We start from the raw sequence: 19,030 nt of genomic DNA on the forward strand, positions 1-19,030 counted from the left end.
AATGGTGAACTGGCGACAGGGTCATGGGCGACCAAGGCTCACTGATGCACATGGGGAGCGAAGGCTGGTCTGTGTGGTCCGATCCAACAGATGAGCTACTGTAGCTCAAACTGCTGAGGAAGTTAATGCTGGTTCTGATAGAAAGGTGTCAGAATACACAGTGCATCACAGTTTGTTGCATATAGGGCTGCGTAGCCGCAGACCAGTCAGGGTGCCCATGCTGACCCCTGTCCACAGCCGAAAGCACCAACAATGGGCATGTGAGCATCGGAACTGGACCACGTAGCAATGGAAGGCCTGGTCTGATGAATCACGTTTTCTTTTACATGACGTGGATGGCCGGGTGCGTGTGTGTAGCTTACCTGGGGAACACATGCCTTACCTGGCGAAGACAGTGTGATGCTTTGGGCAATGTTCTGCTGGGAAACCTTGGGTCCTGCCATCCATGTGGATGTTTCTTTGACATGTACCACCTACCTAAGCATTGTTGCAGACCATGTCCACCTTTTCATGGAGACGGTATTCCCTGATGGCTGTGGCCACTTTCAGCAGGATGATGGGCCCTGCCACAAACCAAAAACGCTTCAGAAATGGTTTTAGGAGCAGAACAACGAGTTTAAGGTGTTGACTTGGCCTCCAAATTCCCCAGATTGAGCATCTGTAGGATGTGCTGGACAAACAAGTCTGATCCATGGAGGCTCCATTTCACAACTTACAGGAGTTAAAGAATCTGCTGCTAACATCCTGGTGCCAGACACCACAGCACCCTTTCAGGGGTCTAGTGGAGTCTATGCCTTGGGGTCAGGGCTGTTTTGGCAGCAAATGGGAGACCAACACAATATTAGGAAGGTGGTCGTAATGTTATGCCTCATCGGTGTATTTGCATGTACAATCCAATTTATGAAAAATTACTTTTTGTATGCAGTAAAAAGAAGAATCTGTGATTTTTACATTGCCTTGAATCATTATTTAAACGATAAAAGTAGAAAGAAAAAAGAGGCATGTTTACCTGTGTTTTATCACCTTACCTATTAATGGTTTTGAAACTGGCACTAATATTGGCAAAATTTTTGTGCAAGATTAATTTTTGTCCAGTTTTGCTTCAGCTGGAAATATTCCAGTGGTTTATCCTCAGTGAGTGTATTACTGGCATTGAGCAATTTCAAGTTCTTTAAAGTAACTGTATGTACCAGAATCCAGGTGAATATGACAGTTGAGAGCTCTTAGTTAATGTCATGTATGTTACTGCCATAACAGGCACACAACCAGCAAGTAGAAGAGTTAAGTATTAATAAATAAATTAAGCTGCATGAACTTACTCTGCAGTAGACAATGAATAACCTACAATCAAATATATATATATATATATATATATATATATATATATATATATATATTTATATATATATATATATATAAAATCCTCTGTTAATCTCAATTAACATGATTTCTTATTTGCAAAGTTCAGCTGCGTTAAAGAACTAGTGAGCGTCTAAAAACGGACAACTGTTTAAAATTAATTTCAAGTTATAGCAGTTACCTAGTGATATGTACCACTTACTACCCTAGTATTACAGAATAAATGTCTTTAATATTAAATAAATCATAATATTAAAAGAAATCACTAAAATGATTAAATATATATTGAAATATAATATATTGTAGTAGTTACTTAGTGACATGTACCACTTACTTCACGTTACAGAATAAAGATCCTACAGTATAAGTACAGTAATAAATCATAATTTAAAAAATACTAAATGATTAAATGTATATTTTAATTTAATGAAGATTGTAGTAGTTACCTACTGTTTTGTACTACTTTGTACTACAACTGCATTATAAAACAATAATCTCACAGTACTTCTGTGCTGGCGCACCCTGTCCAGGGTGTTTTTGTGTGCCTTGTGCCCATTGACAGTTGGGATAGGCTCCAGCAATCCAATCCCCACACCCCCCCTTCCTTAGGAGTGATTAGGATAAACAGCTTAGAAAGTGTGTGAGAGTAATTCTACAGTATGACTTTAATTTTGTACCACCTTTATGGTGAATTGCACAAACACCAGATGATCACTACAACCTTTTGACATTAAATGATTCCTAGTATTTTTTAAACTTTATTTATGCATTTTTTCTTAATTTAGCATAGCCAATTAGTCTTCTAGTCCAATCTTTTCTCCAAACAATGTTATATTTAAAATGAAAAAAGAATGATGTTTTAGAGGTGATTTTAAAAGCAGTTCTAGTAAAGATACTGAACAATAACTGTAAAACATTTATAATGCAAAAAAATCTGTATCAAAGTGAAATGGTGTTGATAAGAAATAATATTTAGGATTTAAAACTTCATTTTAATCAATAAAACAGATCAGTGTGGTATTAAAGCAGTAAGAAAGACAGAACATACAGAAAACATTAATGTAAGTTTTATGACGCGTACAGGAATGGGACAGGCATCAGGTTGTGAAAGTGTTCTCCTTTAATTACACTTAGCTTTCGATTGTTTTTGATCCGAACATGACTTCTCCTTTCCATGGCTTTCATGTTTACTCAGCAGTATGTATTTTAACAGCACAAACACTGTGAGGATGAGGAGAACTACAAAAATAAAAACCAATAGCACGATAATGATAATCTCCAAAAAATTCACACGATAGGCCATATTGTTAGTTTGAGCCTGCATCTGCTCCAACAGAGTTTGTACTTGGTTCTGCAGATTGTTTATTTGGTGCTTCTGGTCCAGCAAGGCAAGCTGGTTCTCATGTTGGGGGATGTCAATCTGGTTCTGGTTGTTGTTCCCCATAATGCTTTTTCACTAGCGGTTCTCTTTAGATGGCTCTTAAAGATAATACTGCAGTCATAGATGGCCACTTCAGTGTTTCGAAACAACTCCAGAGCATTCAGCTGACCATTCAAGTTAGGAAAAACAGCAGGTAAGTGTCCTGAAACACAATCACTGTTCCCAGACGTTATCAGGTCCCTGGGGAAACACACGTCAGGAGAAATTTAGATAATGGCAGATATAAAAATACTCTTCAGCAGTGGCGGCTGCTGGTCTTTCAAAGAGGGGAAGCTCATTGTTGGCTTACATCATAAAATTTGTCAATTTATTTATATATAAATTCTGCCCTCTGTCCTTTTCAAGAAAATGGCCTGAAATGGGTTGCAGTTTGTCTTTCGACTTCACTCGCAAAATCCGCGATGGGACTGAAGCTCCCAGTGATTAAGTGACGTGTAGATCTCAAAATAGCTGTCAATCAAAACGGGATTCAGCCTTTCGACTGATCCTCCAATCATCTTGCAGAAGCTCAGCGTCCAGACCCGCCCACAGCTCCATTCACCCCCAGAGACGCTCAGCGTCCGGGGGCGGGACAAAATCGTGGCATTTATCCAATGACCGGCGAGTTTCGAAGCAATTAAAAAAACCTGAACGATTTCGTCTTCGAGATGAACGTGTTCTAACACATTTGTAGTCAATGAAATGTTAACACAACTGTACATATTTGACCATTAAATGTTTGACATTTTAGGGGAAGCTGAGCTTCCCTTGCAGTCTTAGAGAAATCGCCACTGGTCAGCAGGACTAGTTGACATTAAATTCAGATTAAGATCTACAGTTTAAATACATCTGAGTTGCTGTTTCTATACTTCTGAGCCAACATATTTTCGGAAAGCCTTCAATAAACTACGAAAAAAACTTCAGTAAGCAGTGTCTTCCAATCATTCAGCCACAGTAATAGCACACAATTCAGTGGTGCAAAAACCATCAGCAAATGCCAACAAAAGTAATGGGGGGTCTGGTTAGATGAATTAAGTCTGTACTTCATTCTCCACAAGAGTGTATTTGCAATATACACAAATGGTGTTTGTAAGTGGTATTGTAAGTAAACAATAGAAGAACCACGTCAATACTCGTCTTTGTACACTTATCTCTATAACAACAAAACAACCTACTCTTACCTTTCTTATTCTCACAAACATACAAAGAGCTGGCACATACCCTGCACAGGTACCCAGTTTTTCTAATGAATCTTCTTAAAATTAGCATTTATAAAAAAGTAACATACGTTGGCTGTTGAAGTTAAAGCTGTGGGTGGCAGTAACACTGACACCTGAACAATAAGAATGTATTTAAAATATGTTTATATTAGAAATAATCTTTAATACAGAATAATAAAAGAGGTTCTGACCTGGTGCTGATCTTCTTCTTGCTGCTCTGTTCAGTTCTGACTTTCCTAAAGTTTCATTTCAGAATAAATGGTGAACAAGCTGGGCTGTGCCTGGAGGTGGTGTCTTGCATTGTGTAAAAAAATGTTTTAGTTTCAGAAAGGAGGAACAGTATGAACAGGTTAAACAAAACTCTTCACACGGCAAGCAGGTTTTGCCTTATACACTGATCAGCCATAACATTAAAACCACCTCCTTGTTTCTACACTCACTGTCCATTTTATCAGCTCCACTTACCATATAGAAGCACTTTGTAGTTCTACAATTACTGACTGTAGTCCATCTATTTCTCTACATACATTTTTAGCCTGCTTTCATCCTGTTCTTCAATGGTCAGGACCCCCACAGGACCACCACAGAGCAGGTATTATTTGGGTGGTGGATCATTCTCAGCACTGCAGTGACACTGACATGGTGGTGGTGTGTTAGTGTGTGTTGTGCTGGTATGAGTGGATAAGACACAAAAATGCTGATGAAGTTTTTAAATGCCTCACTGTCACTGCTGGACTGAAAATAGACCACCAATCAAAAACATCCAGCCAACAGCACCCCATGGGTAGCGTCCTGTGACCACTGATGAAAGTCTAGAAGATGACAAACTGAAACAGCAGCAATAGATGAGCGATCGTCTCTGACTTTACATCTACAAGGTGGACCAACTAGGTAGGAGTGTCTAATAGAGCGCTGCTTAGTCTGATCCACTCATACCAGCACAACACACACTAACACACCACCACCATGTCAATGTCACTGTAGTGCTGAGAATGACCCACCACCTAAATAATACCTGCTCTGTGGTGGTCCTGACCATTGAAGAACAGGGTGAAAGAAGCTAAAAAAAAAAAAGCATGCAGAGAAACAGATGGACTACAGTCAGTATTTGTAGAACTACAAAGTGCTTCTATATGGTAAGTGGAGCTGATAAAATGGACAGTGAGTGTAGAAACAAGGAGGTGGTTTTAATGTTAATGTTTAAATATGAGACACTTTAGTACTGTTACTTGAGCAGATTTCCACATGGATTACTTCACCTATTATTGATTTAAAAGGTGTAATTATTTCTGCTTAAATATGAACACTGGGTCTGTTATACTATGCTGCTCATCACTGGTAGTTCACTAAACAGGTAATGTGACTGGTTTGCTCATTTGTCATCACACCTGATGTCAGAGCTTATGGACTGGGATTTAAACCTTCTGCAATAAAACGCCACTCGCCACTGTGATTAAACAAAAACATCTCACATTTATTACCTGGTATAATTTATAATGGTCATAACAGGTTCTACAGGAGGATTTAGGATCCTCATAGTTTCGGAAACCTTCTCCTGATAACAATCTTGTTTTGTAAGTGTAGGTCACGCCTTCAAATGTAGAAAATGATGAGTGATTACGAGACTGTAAGGGAAAGAGAGAAACATTCTCAGATGCTGGGGTTCAAGGTGGTTTCCTCAGTCACATTTACACTATACGTCTTCACTCCTCTGGGCCATTCAGTTAAAATAGCACATGTGAGGTCAGGCGCTGATGTTGGACATGAAGGCTTGGCTTGCAATTTATGTTCCCATTCATCCCAAAGATGTTTAATAATGTTAAGGTCAAGGTTTTGTTAAGGCCACTGAAGTTCCTCCACACCAAACCAACTGTCTTTATGGACCTCATACAGTCATGCTGGATGAGGAAAGGGCCTTTCCCAAACTGTTGCCACATAGATGCATATAAGTACTTTTTTTTTTTACAATTGATTTAATGCTCCCTTTTAGTGCTGGGTGTGACTAAAACAATTAAATGCAAAAATTAGAAGAGCTGTCCACATATTTTGCCTATATTTCTGCTCAGTGGATACCATTAGCATTTATGTAATCATATGGTTGAAGTTTGTCACATTTCCTCCTCCATCAGTGTTTTCTCAGCAATACATAAGTAACCAGTGCCACCAGTATGGTGGTCAGCAGACCAATAACACATTCATGTACAGTAATTGTGCTCTCCAAAGTGTGTATTCTCTCCTCTATGGCACTGGTGTGGAAGTAGTCATAGATGGAGGCTCCTATACTCCAAACAACCCAGACGACATCCACCAGGGCCTTCATTGTGGGAGAAACCATTGAGAAAGGGGACGTCCAAAACAGAGGGTAGACGAGCACTGTCCACACAAGCTCTCCGCTCCCTGAGTTAAACACACAGTGAGATTCAGATACATTATTATCAATCAGAACATGAGAGACGCCTCTGATGTCATATTTTATTTCATGATAATTATTAATGATGTAATAATTTATTTCTAATGTTACTAGAATCGTATTGTATTTATTTCTCAGTAGAGTTCCAGGAAACTGTTAGGGTGCATTAAAAAGTCATTTAGGGATGATCAATTCATTCATTAATTTTTACAATCAATAGAGGTGAGGCAGGAACACAAGTAGTACTGTGTCCCTATCCATTGCAGGGTAACACACACACAGATGAAAGGAAACAGGAGTAACTGAAGGCAGCCCACATGAACACAGATAGAACAGATAGAATACAGAATATAAACTTCTTACAGACAGCGACTGGAAGCAAAGATGAAATTCAGGTTCTCAAAACGTATGTTTCAGTGAGGCACCATCTCTACCAGCTGCATCACTGTGCTGCTCACCGGCATCTGGTGTTCATTAAAGCACTTAACTAGCCATGCAATCCTGCAGGAAGAAAGCGGAGGAGACAGAAACGGTAGCATTCAGTTAATCAGACAGTCATGTGTCAGCAATGAAGTGCATGAATTAATAGAGACACAGATTAAGAGCTTCAATCACATGGGTGCTGAGTATATTGAGAAAAAAAGGAAAAAGACGATTTTTATTGTAGCTTGGTGTTTGATACCAAATAGTTTATTCTGAGTTTGCTGTTCTGATTCTAAGTCTCTAGAGTTTACACATAATGGCTTGAAAAACATCCGGTAGATGGCAGTTCTACAAGCGGAAAAACTTCTTGTTGAAAAAAGATGTCAGAGGAAAACAGACCTACTGCTCACAGACCACCACAGAGCAGGTATTATTTAGGTGTTGGATCATTCTCAGAAACTGCAGTGACACTGACATGGCGGTGGTGTGTTAGTGTGTGTTGTGCTGGTATGAGTGGATCAGACACAGCAGCGCTGCTGGAGTTTTTAAATACCGTGTCCACTCACTGTTCACTCTATTAGACACTCCTACCTAGTTGATCCACCTTGTAGATGTAAAGTCAGAGACGATCGCTCATCTATTGCTGCTGTTTGAGTTGGTCATCTTCTAGACCTTCATCAGTGGTCACAGGACGCTGCCCATGGGGCACTGTTGGCTGGATATTTTTGGTTGGTGGACTATTCTCAGTCCAGCAGTGACAGTGAGGTGTTTAAAAACTCCAGCAGCGCTGCTGTGTCTGATCCACTCAGACCAGCACAACACACACTAACACACCACACCACCACCATGTCAGTGTCACTGCAGTGCTGAGAATGATCCACCACCTAAATAATACCTGCTCTGTAGTGGTCCTGGGAGAGTCCTGACCATTGAAGAACAGGGTGAATGCAGGCTAACAAAGCATGCAGAGAAACAGATGGACTACAGTCAGTAATTGTAGAACTACAAAGTGCTCCCATATGGTAAGTGAAGCTGATAAAATGGACAATGTGTGTAGAAACAAGGAGGTGGTTTTAAAGTTATGGATGATCGGTGTATATGCAAAAGAGTGAAATAAACAGGTAAATTACTTCCGCCATCACTGTGACGTAATAATTTCATACCATGCTCAGGTTGGCACCAACAAAATATATTAGTTTAAATAAAATATAAAACACTCACATCAGGACCCCCGATACCCAGAAAAGAGCAGATACAGTACCGATAATCATCCGTAATGGATCATTAAAGCTTGCTTCCACTTTTATGTGTCCCTCATATGACTGAAGAAAGGGCGGGTTGTGTCCCAAATCACACCATACTCGCTTTTTTTCGAAATAATTACACACACTAACTAGTGCACTACATAATAAACTGCGTGTGATTTGGGACATGAAGCTAAATTCGTCATCCTACAGTCACATGGCTGGAAATAAACATCAGCTGATAAATCTGGTCAATTGTTGCGATGATGGCCAAGGTGACCCGTTCAATGGGTAAATTAAAGCTTAAATAATTAACATCTGTCAGTTTGCCCTCACAAATAACTTTGAACATGGAGAGAGACCAGCTTTACCTAGGGTTGCCAACTTTCAGAACTGGAAATAAGGATTGGGCTTGTTAAGTCTGACGTCACACGTGACGTTCGGACCATTTCCGGGTCCAAACGCAAACAACTATGATATGATATGATATGATAAGATAAGATAAGATAAGGCTGAACCTCTGAACCTTTTTATATATATTGTAAAAGCAATATTGCACTAATTGTAATTTTCTATGTTTATTGTCATAAATATTTCCTGTTTGGTTAAATAATACTTATTTGAAGTGGAGACTTGGTATTTTAACTATTGATAATTTTTCCTGGTAATCAATGTATGCTGTTATTCATTAGTCCTCTTTGGTTAGCCCTTAAGAGGGCAGAATTGTATTGGCTCTATATACGGAAAATATATATAAAATTTACGGAAAGAAAGAGGACGCGGAGCAATAGATTTTTTTACCGTAGTGTTGTTTGTTATACGCCAATTGCGAACATATTGAGTTTTTATTTTGTTTTTATAAGAAACTTGGATTAATGGATAAGCCAATTTAAGAAGAAAGTTAAAATAAATAATGTTTGTGGAAAACTTATGGAACTCTGTGTCGCTGTCATTGGAAATTGGGTTTACAAACACGAGTCATAAACTTCTAGTCCTTCTCAATAGCGATCTGGACGAGAAAAGGTCTTTTATATATATATATATATATATAGACAAGATGTGCAGTACACTAGTTCATGTCATTATTTAATTTCATGTCAACTCATCAAGAGGTAAGCGGTCATATTTTTAATTCATTACATGAAAACTGACATTTCTGACTCTTGTCAGTTTTCTGACTCTTTCTGAAGCTTATAGCTTATAAAAATAAAAAATCCAGGATATCACATGTAAATTATATGAACATATTACATGTAAATTAAAAACAGCTTGAAACACGTGTAATGAATATACAATTTGACAGTTTACATTAAATTATGAACAAAAATATTACTTCATGATATCTAATTGCAAGAAAAGCGGTAGAAAGACAGTTGGGTAGTTTTTTTCCGACAGCACTGTGGTATATTGAAAATACGAGGGGTCTCAGCCAACTTGGACCCGGATGTGACGTTTCATAAGGTCGACACGTCACGACTTAACAAGCGGATACACTGGGCTGGCGGGTTGGTGGAAGGCATAGGGTGGGGGATGGGTTGGAGGGTGTTTACCTGAGTGGTAGAGAGGGTAAGCAGTTAGGGTTGCACCCAGCCCCGGTTCTGGACTGCTTTGCTTGGGGGGGGCAGTAAAACCTAATGAGGGGGCATGTTGATAGTCATGTTTTTGAAGCCAGAAATATATTCAAGGCTTGATTTGTGCATGAATGATGACAGCCAAGCTATTGATACTGGCTTAAAGTGATGTATGAGGTAAAGAAATAAAAATGCATGTTTTCGAACTTAAACTTAAAACCCAATGATTAAAAAATACATGTTGATTATGTAAATGGAGAAAAAAGATTATCTAATTGTATTTCATTTTAATACGCCCCCTTAATTAAATTGCCATTACTAGTAGAACAACTCTATTTCTTGAAAGGCTTTAATACAAATTTAAGTCAAAGCTGACAAATGTACCTACACACAGACTGAGAATATTCAAACGTGGAAATAGGAATGAGTGAGAATATTTATATTATTGGGAAATTAAAATATAAAGAAAACAAAAGAATACTAATTCTGTAAAAAAAAAGTGTTTACCAGTATACCTGCCTCTCGCTCACACTAACAGAACATATACTGCCGAACTGAACTGTTTGGGGCAGTGTGCCGATTTTTATATGACTCAAAGAGCCAATCAGGAATAAGCAAGGAAATATCTTCACACTGTAAAACAAAATGCATTTTTGTGATTGGTTCAGAGATCATTTTAAAAATAGCCGTTGCTTGCATTGTGCTTGGGGGGGCAAAGACACAATTTGGGGGGGCAATGCCCCCCTCAGCCCCCCCCTAGCGCCGGCCCTGGTTGCACCTATAAAAAATATAACGGGTTTTACACCGTCATAGGAACATTATCAAAATGTTTTATTTAGGTTGTTTAACATAACTATCTTTCTTTATAGTAATAAATCAGAAGCATATTTTAGGCAAAACAACATGCATAAACAACATCATGTAACATGTTTTCTCAATAGTGCAAACAACATTTTTACATAATCCATCTTCACACTGACATGTAGCTTAGGGGGGCAGTAAGAAAATCTGCCCACCCCAGCGCCCCCATATTTGATTCGAACCTAGGGCGGAAAGATATGAGCGATGCGCTCTGCCCACTGCGCTACTCAAACAGAGGAGTAATATACAGGTTGTTATGCTAATATAACCTGCGCACACACTATGTTACTAACACTAAAAGTAAAAACTACTGAAAATAATAACCAAACGCTTCCTAATTCCCACGGTAGCAGCAGTTTCCTTCTGTTTCATACATGTTGCCCTGTCTCAGTCTAATCTGCAGCATTTCTCTCCCACTGATAAAAATACAGAACAAAGCACGTCCCGTATCAGTTCAATATGGAACTCAACGTTTAGTTTCAAAATTAGGAACGATTCCGTATTTTATGGGACGGTTGAAAACCCTAGCTCTACCATTAATCATAAAATTAAGTAAAGCCTTCACACTAACAATTTGCAATGAATATAGAAGTACAATTAAACAATTGGGGAGATACAATAAGTGCAATCACAATTTAAAAATTACATTACTTACTTGTAATTTACTTGTAACTTATATGATTTCCCCCCCTTTGTAGATACTTGATGTTTAAATTTGGTCTGGGTGGCCCTATTTCTTAAGTTGCTAATTTATCCTGATTACTACTACGACTGAATGGAGTTGCTCCGAACTGAGGTGATGGTAGTCATGGTGACGAGATCGTGACACCAGGTTACGTGTGACGCAAGCGTGTAAGTGCGAGCCCTCCCGGAACCCATTCAGATTGTATTGCAGTGCCTGCAGTTCGAAAAAAAGTGCGTTAACATTACCCCTTTTCCACCAAAAAAACCATGGTTCTTGAACCGGTTCTGTTCAGGTTTCTCTGAACCCTGGTGTTCTGTAGAGAACCGACGCACGTTTCCACCAGTTTTTGAGAACCAAGCAGCGTCATCATCGGTGGGCGTTACTTACTAAGAGTTAAGAGCAGTAATAACATGGCGGAGTGTGTAGATTATGTGCGAGCATTTGTGTTGCTGTTACAGATGTTTGTTTTTATGTAAAAAGCATCAATCTAACTATTGGTGATAAGAAGACGAGACGTGTTTGTCTCAGTTGTTGTTTTCTTTAGTTTATTGACGTGAGAGGAGTTTTGCACTTCGCTTTTACCGCGACTCCCGGCGCAAATAGCCGATTTGCTCAGCGCTCGACTTGAGCGGTGAAACATCATTAAAGTTCCACAACATGAACATCCATATGTGTGAAATAAACATCAAATCCGCTCTAAAATACCACATGTATCTGTGTTTAGCTGGATGTACACGTGTGGTGTTTATGCAGCTCGGGGAGTTGAAAAAGCTTCATACTTTATTTTTCACGTTAAGCATTTTCCCTTCTGTCCGGGTCACTTTTATCACGTAATATCACACAATTCACCTTTTTACAGGCGCTTTGAAAATATCAGCGGCAAGCTGGCTCAAAATGTAATCAGGTGAAGTTTAAAAGATAAATATGCAGCATTAGGCTCCATACGAGACACCAGCGGACGGCATTGTTGCTAACGCGCTATGCTGTACAACATGACACTGACGGATGTCACGGTTCGGGCTGAAAAACCAAGTATCCTGTGGTGCCAGATTGGCCCGGTAGTTCACTGTCTGGAACCTCTTTTTTTCCGGTGGAAACACGCGGAACCAGTTCAAAATCAAGTTCGGGAACCGGAACGGGCTCCGTGCCGCGTCGGTGGAAAAGGGGTACATGAGAGTCTATGAGAGCAATCCGGGGTGATTTTCAGTCAGACTGAAATCGCCCCAAAAGGGGCGGTACTGTACAGAACACAACTCGACGCTGATTGGACTACGATATTCCGAGGCAAGACAGACTCCAGAACAGTCACAGCTGTCACAGTCACCCTTTGGTGGTGCGTCGCCCGATCGCCATAAGGAACGAGCCGCCCCTGTAAATAACACATATATTCTTTTCAGAGAGCCTCCACACATACGAAGGACCAAGATTCCGCTGTTCGTGCCAGCAGCTTGACTAGACAGTAAGAGTCTTTATAGCTGCGGCTAGAAGGTGATTTCCCATCAAAGCGCCTCACTAAGCGCCTCCTGCATTTGGCAGATTGTGCCATTCGAACACTAATCTCATAAGCACACCACACTTGGGTGGTGCAGCGGTAAAACATGCTAACACACCAGAGCTGACATCTCAAACTTGTGATTGCCGGAGGAGATTCCTTATAACTGCTGCAATTACGACCTCTGTTGGCTGATTGATGGCACCTGCACAATAAGAAGGGGGACAGTGGAATCATGGGAGATCAGTGACTTAGTACACAATACTGATCCTTATGTGAACCTGCCTTGTGCGGCTGCTACACATGTCAGAGTTGTGTTGGTCATGACATCTCCTCAAACAGCAGTGGAGGTCAGCAGCAGTAGAGGAAACGAAATGCGACCGGGTAACTGGATACGACTAAATTGTACCCGCTAGCCCCTACCCTACCCAATACCCACTGAAAATTATACATAGAGCATAAAGGTGTGGTGTATCTGAGGCACTCGTATCCAGCTGAGCCACCATGCAGTCGTGGACAACAAAGTATTTCTAAAGGCCAATGTAAATAAGATTCAAAATTATGGATTTGATGAAGTTAGATTTTTCATTCTAAAACTTGTAACACAGGGCCGCTCAGGTGGCGCAGCAGTAAAAACACACGCTGTTCACCAGAGCCGAGATCTCGAATACATCGAATCGAATCTTGGCTCTGCCTGCCGGCTGAGGCTGAGCGGCCACATGAACAACGATTGGCCTGTTGTTCAGATAGGGGCGGGATTAAAGCCTAATGCGGACTCTCTCTCAGACTAGTGCGATTACGACCTCTGCTGGCTGGTTGGTGGCGCCTGCACGAAGATGGGAAAGGAGTGCGGTAGACAGTGTGGCTCTCCGTACACAGCGCTGCACTGCACTCGTCAAGTGTAGGTGATAAGATGTTCGATTGCTGTGCACATGTCGGAGGGGGCGTGGAGCAGCCTCGTCCTCCCAATCAGGAGCAGGGACCAGCATTAGTGAGAGGATGATTGATGGTAGAAATTGGATGCGCTAAAATGGGAGAAAAAGGACTTGTAACACGAGACCTAATAAGTCAAAATAATAATTCCACTTCAAAGTGCTGTTGTTAAACTGTGCAGTTTCCGCCAAAACGATTCACGCAAATGGGGTGAACATGCTAAACTCCATTACCAAACAGTAAACGTAAAATGAGGATAGAACCTGGGTCACTGGATTTGTGTGGCACCAACGCTACCAGCACCATTGTGCCGTCCAACAAAACAAACTTTAAAGATCAAATTAAGAATAATCTAGGGCAGATGGAATGCCTTTATTTGTCATATACATTTACACGTGTACAGTACAGTAAAATTCTTGTTAGGCATATCTCAGCCTCTCTGAAAGCTGAACTCAGAGTGCAGGGTTCGCCACTGTACAGCACCCTGGAGCCAAGAGGGTTAAGGGCCTTGCTCAAGGGCCCAACAGTGGCTGTATGGCAGAGCTGGGATTCGAACACACAACATTTTAGTTGGTAACCTACCCCTCAACCCACTAGGCTACCACTGACCCCCGGGCTGCACGTTGGCTAAGTGGGTAGCACTGTCGCCTCACAGCAAGAAGGTCCTGGGTTCGATCCTTTCTGTGTGGAGTTTGCATGTTCTCCCCGTGCCTGCGTGGGTTTACTCCGGGTGCTCCGGTTTCCTCCCACAGTCCAAAAACATGCAAGTGAGGTGAATTGGAGACACTAAATTGTTCAAGACTGTATCCGATATAACATTGAGAAGTGATGAACCTTGTGTAATGAGTGACTACCGTTCTTGTCATGAATGTAACCAAAGTGTAAAACATGACATTACAATCCTAATAAATAAACAAACAAACCACTGACCCCCACTTTAACAATGACATTTATTTTACACAATTATAAGTTACACGTTATTTATACTTTATATGTATTTGTTGACTACAGGAGCCACTAATTTGTACAAGACCACAATACTTACAGTATATTGTGAAGGAAGAAAGAATGAAAAAAATTATATATTTTTTGGTTTTTTTAAGTGATGTAACACGTAAAGTCGCCACAGGGAGGCGCACCATACTGCAAAATAATAAATAGAGGAAAAAGCGCGGTGCAGGTCAACTAAGTTTCTTTTTGAATTTATTCGCTCGATTTAATTTATAAATGTCTTTACTCTTCATTATATCTGCTTTATTCTTGTCGGGGTGATTGAAGATCTCAGACATTCTAAATATAGTGCCAGTCCATTCCAATGACTGCGTGAATTTGTTGAACTGTGATGGATTGGTGCCCTGTTCATGGTGTATTTCTTGCTTGTACTCAGTGTTTGCAGGTGGCACTGGGCCCACCGCTATTCTGATCAGAATAAAGGGGTTAGTGAAAATGAATGAGTGAAAAATGTTAGACAACCCTCAGGTAAATTGTTTGTTTATTAGGATTTTAACGTCATGTATTACACTTTGGTAACATTCACGGTAGTTACTCATTCCACAAGATTCATCAGTTCACAAGGTTATATCGAACACAGTCATGGACAATTTTGTATCTTCAGTTCACCTCACAGGAAACCGGAGCACCCGGAGTAAACCCACACAGACACAGGGAGAACATGCAAACTCCACACAGAAAGGACTCCGACCGCCCCACCTGGGGATCGAAACCAGGACCTTCTTGCTGTGAGACTGTAAATATGTGTGGAGTTTGCATGTTCTCCCCGTGTCTGCGTGGGTTTACTCCTGGTGCTCCAGTTTCCTCCCACAGTCCAAAGACATGCAAGTAAGGTAATTTGGAAATACTAAATTGTCCATGACTGTGTTTGATATAACCTTGTGAACGGATGAATCTTGTGTAATGAGTAACTACCGTTCCTGTCATGAATGTAACCAAAGTGTAAAACATGACGTTAAAATCCTAATAAACAAACAAACAAACTTATTCACATCTACTGCGTGTTTTTGGCCGGTAGAGGGAAATCGATCCGTGACTGGGTGCCAATCCATTAAAGGACAAAACACACAACTTTTAACCCTTAGATGCATAAGTGGGTCAAAAATGACCCGGTGAGGTTGTTTTCTTGTAATATCTTCATAATGAAAAGTTGTTATCATTTCATATTCCAGCTATTCCTCAACAAACATGTTATTGATATCATGCCACCTAAATTTTTAACTTACCTTTTACACATTTTAAGTAATTCTTTTTTTTGTATTGTATTACTACCCCAAGCTTCCATAAGTGGGTCAAAAATGACCCGCATTCATTTCCTATAGTATTTCATGGGAACCTTTGATTCTTATACATTCCTGACAGACTACAAGTGTCACCCCTTAAAAAGATTATTTACACAGCAAGATCTGATACATGTAAATGTTATCTTAAAGGTCTAAAAACCTCAGAAATGTGTGTCATTCATGACTACTGTGTTAAAGAGTAAATATATCTATATCATGTATCTACTAATTAATACTAGCTAGCTAACTAAGCTAGCTAACATTACTGTATGTACTGTGTGTGTGTCATTTATGTATATTGTGTGAAGGAGTATGTGTTTCTTATCATCTATCATCAAATTTGCCTATTTTATAGCAAAACTAGCTAGCTAAAATTGGATAGACTGATGGATGGATGGATAGGTAGGTAGGTAGGTAGATAGATAGACAGACAGACAGACAGACAGACAGACAGATAGATAGATAGATAGATAGATAGATAGATAGATAGATAGATAGATAGATAGATAGATAGATGATAGATAGATAGATGTTGACATTGTTCAATTGCTGTTGTGTCATTTTCTTTTCCAATTTTCAAAATTATTTAAGAATGTTAAAACAATTTTAAAAAGTGAAAAATAAAAATATTTAATGAAATGATCCTTTTGTGGACCAAAATATAATACAAAATATAATACAAATGTTTATTTTTAACCAAAATGACAAGTGTCATAAAAACACATTGATTCCAACACGGGCCATTTTTGACCCACTTATGGAAGAGTGTAGGGTCCAGTCACTCGTGCATCTAAGGGTTAACAGGCCAATCAAGTGGAATCATGTTACTTGAAAAACATGCAAAACTCCTTACAGACATTGACCCGAGGTAAAGATTTAACCAGGTCCACATGATTAATTTAGCTTAATATAAATATAATTTGGGCTGGAATATGGGACCAAAGAGGTTTGAATTCCAATCTGGCAACCCAGGTTGTCCAACCCTATTGTACGTAAATTCTTGTTTCTGTGGAATTGTTTTCAATCTGGCGCCCCTCGCGTCGCTGCTACTGAGCGGGTGAGGTCTGCACATGCACGCAGATAGAGAAGGAGAAGCAGTGCGCCTTCACCCGGGTGCACTCACTCATCCACAGGGGACAGGACGCCGTTCTGCTCTCTCTCCAGTCTGGATGGATGGATGACATTGCATATGCTCTGTCTGGGTCTCTGGGTTTCTTTGGGGATGTTGCAACCGGTCCCTGTGGAGCCTCTTTCTTCATTCACACTCTTATAAGGATGGAGACATGATGAAGATGATGATGAAGATGGTGGTGGTGGTGATAAGGAGCTGCTACTTCACACCACAGCATTAATCCTGGAGATCTTTTGTTTGAGACTGAAACAGCATTTAATGGCACAGAGGCGCGTGCGTGTGCATGGGCAGGAGCGCCAGGTACAGAGCGCGAGCACAGGTAGGTGCTCGTCAGTTTTTTACCCATCAGTAATTCGGTCACATAGTTTTAAAATTCATTTAATGATGAGGTACTTTTATTTCCCCTTATTTGGTGTTCCAGGCAGCACAGTAATGTTTAATTTCCAAATTATACTTAATTTGTTTTAATACACCAAACTGGGAAATTAGAGATAAAAGAAAAAAAGAAAAAAAATCTAAAAAAATTGTATTTTCTTTCTGTGACTAAATAACTAAAACACGTTTTTGTTTTTATATCGATGACACAGAAGAAAAATAATATATTTATGTTCTTTTAGAGGGATTTTTTGATAATATAAGGTTTCTTTTACACAACTTTTAAGTCCATTTCAATGTAAAGCTTACTTGACTGTGGACAGTGTCACTCGTGTACTAGCACCTTCTAATTCAAGGAAGACCTGTTCTATGTTTTTGACCATCTGGACAATTTTTTACTCAGCAGACAATCCAGTAAAAAAAAACCAGCAGCAGAGATTCTTAAAACTGCCAGGTCAGAGATTTCTCTTCCAATCAAGCATCTGTGCTTTTCATTTTTTTGTTAAAAAATGTAGGACTGCTGTATGTTGTACTGCAAAGTCTGAGCTGTTGCTCAGGTTCAGCATATGGGGTATTTTTCTGGGCAATACTTGATTATTACATGAAAAATCTTTTACAGGAGTTGCTTGCAGGAAAATTTTTGTCTGTAAAATCTGCTGTGTGACCACACACTCAACACCAATCATTTTATTTTACATACATTTACATTCAATTTTATTTTAAATGTTATTTTTAATTCAGACTTCTTATTTCCAAAATTCTTCATTAATATATGTAAACATTTTTATCAGATTCTTATATAGTTGTTATAAATACTTTTTGTCTGAAAGTTTATTAAACAATTGTTGTCCTACAGTAGTGATATAAAACGAATCCCTTTATTTATTTATTTACTTTTGGCAGAAGTAAAACATTAGAGAAGTGCATTTTAGTGAGGTGATAAATTCTATAAACATTAGTAATATACAAAATTTAGTTGCCTAGGAAGGTCTAAAATGTTCATTGGATTTGACGTAGATTTGGGACTCTAATGTCCCAGTTAGTCATAGCCATTCATCATGATGTTGATCTCTTATGAACTTATTGAGTGTTAGATTGATCTTTCTGCCGGAGTGTCAGAATTCCAAAAAATTCCAAAGTTATGTACAGCAGCTCTAAAAAGGGGAAGAAACAAAAAGCACATGGTTCAATGACTGTAGTATATAAAGTTATGTGAGTGAATAACATTATTTGTCTCCAAAAGCATTACTTTTAAATAATTTAATAAATATTTTACACATTCAAATTATTCTATAATTCAAAAAAGAACATTTAAAAAGAATTAAATATTAATAATTGTTATCATGTTAACGTATTACTTATATCTATAAGTGTTATATAATGTATAATTCTATAATACATTTTTATAATAAAAGATTTAAAACATTTGACATTATGCAAAAACTGCAAAAAATTATGCAAAAACTGTTCACAAGTGTCATAAATTCTTGTATTTTCTGATCATTTGGGATTACAGAGATCTAAACAATTAAAAACAATAATGAAATCAGTTTTAAAACTTGAACTTCACCATTCAGCTGCCCTTTAACATCCAAGATTAGAGTAATTACA

General features: G+C 39.1%; 1 long non-coding RNA gene across 1 annotated transcript; it reads right to left on the reverse strand.

Moving 5' to 3' along the window:
- Positions 1 to 5,452: 5,452 nt before the first annotated feature.
- Positions 5,453 to 8,141, reverse strand: LOC134316241 (uncharacterized). The gene is made up of 3 exons (XR_010013065.1): positions 8,054 to 8,141; positions 6,773 to 6,910; positions 5,453 to 6,396 (listed from the first exon to the last, which is right to left on the reverse strand). It is a non-coding gene; the product is annotated as an uncharacterized LOC134316241 (long non-coding RNA).
- Between the last annotated feature and the right edge of the window lie 10,889 nt (positions 8,142 to 19,030).

Source organism: Trichomycterus rosablanca, chromosome 6 (genome assembly GCF_030014385.1).
Source record: "Trichomycterus rosablanca isolate fTriRos1 chromosome 6, fTriRos1.hap1, whole genome shotgun sequence".
NCBI lineage: Eukaryota > Metazoa > Chordata > Actinopteri > Siluriformes > Trichomycteridae > Trichomycterus > Trichomycterus rosablanca.